We start from the raw sequence: 1,395 nt of genomic DNA on the forward strand, positions 1-1,395 counted from the left end.
TTAAAATGTCAAGAAAATTAGTTCAAGGACCAAACCAGGAAGTATTTAATAAAAGGGTTGAAAATGTAAATTTTACAAACAATGAGGGGCTGAAAAACAGAAATATTTCAAGGCTAATTCAATATGTACAATTTGATCAAATAATGGCACCGCGGCTTTCGACGAAATACAATACATTACAATACCAAAAGTCGTTGTTAAACGAATTGGCTCGGTCTCGAACCAATGGAAACCTACAACTACTAACATTACGACACTACGACACTACGGTTCATAAAAATAACGTTTGGGAACTTAGCTTACATACGAGTGTGCACAGACGTCTACGCACCATCTTCGGGCCCCAAAAGTGTAAAATCTTGCTTGTTGGGCCTAGCTAGCCCAATGACCTGATCTTAAGGCCCGGAGACGCATATTTTTCTACGAAGTGTTGAGTTTCACCGACTTGGCACAACGTAGAGGGACTTTCAATGGCTTGTATACCACTGGTCCCCAAGGGTCCTTTGGTATTGCTAGTAAAGTCTACATTTCATGCGAGGCGGGTCGGGGACCCCTCGTACATTTTTTATCCCCAACCGGTTAATGGAGTTACCGGGGTCTTCGTGACCTCTTTCTCTTCGGATGTGGGACTACACCTAGTCAGGGCGATTGGATAACGTGATTAGTACTGACGACGCCTTCAGGGTCGTTAGTGTAACTACAAACTGAGCGTTTGTGTAACGCGGGTTTGTAGTAAATAATCCTGCTCGAGAACCTTCCAACGTCGCCTGGGACTGACACTATACGCTATGCAATGGTTTCAATGTAACTTCATGTAATTCAAGGAACTAGGAGAACATCGGGTTTTCCTAGGGTTTTCAATACATACAGATTAGAAATGCATACATCTTCAATGAACATTTTTTTTACAAGTATAGAAACAAACATGCATACCTATGGATCTTCACAAACGTTTTCAAAAGCATTTTCTTTTCAGAAAATATCGGATTTTCTGGTGGTTTTTCAAACAATACAAACATTCGATTTCAAACACTACTTATGAACTCACCAACATTTCATATGTTGACGTTTTTCAAAATACTTGTATTCTCAGGGAACCAGTGAATCAAGGGAAATCATATTCAGTGACGGTTGCAGTTTATTTATGTATGAATCAAACAATTTAATTTTTGGGAATGTAATGTTTAAACAATGTATGACATGTAAACACTGCTGGTTGTAATATATTAATGCACGGTGACGAATGTTGTTATGTTTCATATATATTCAATGTTATGGTATTCAATTGAGTCACGACAGCCCCCGGACGTTTCCGCCGTCTGGTTCGGGGGTGTGACACCGTATCTCAGAGTTAGTGGGGTGTGGACGGGGCCCGTATCTCCCAGTTAGCGGAGT

This window comes from Lactuca sativa, chromosome 2 (assembly GCF_002870075.4).
Source record: "Lactuca sativa cultivar Salinas chromosome 2, Lsat_Salinas_v11, whole genome shotgun sequence".
Classification (NCBI taxonomy): Eukaryota; Viridiplantae; Streptophyta; class Magnoliopsida; order Asterales; family Asteraceae; genus Lactuca; species Lactuca sativa.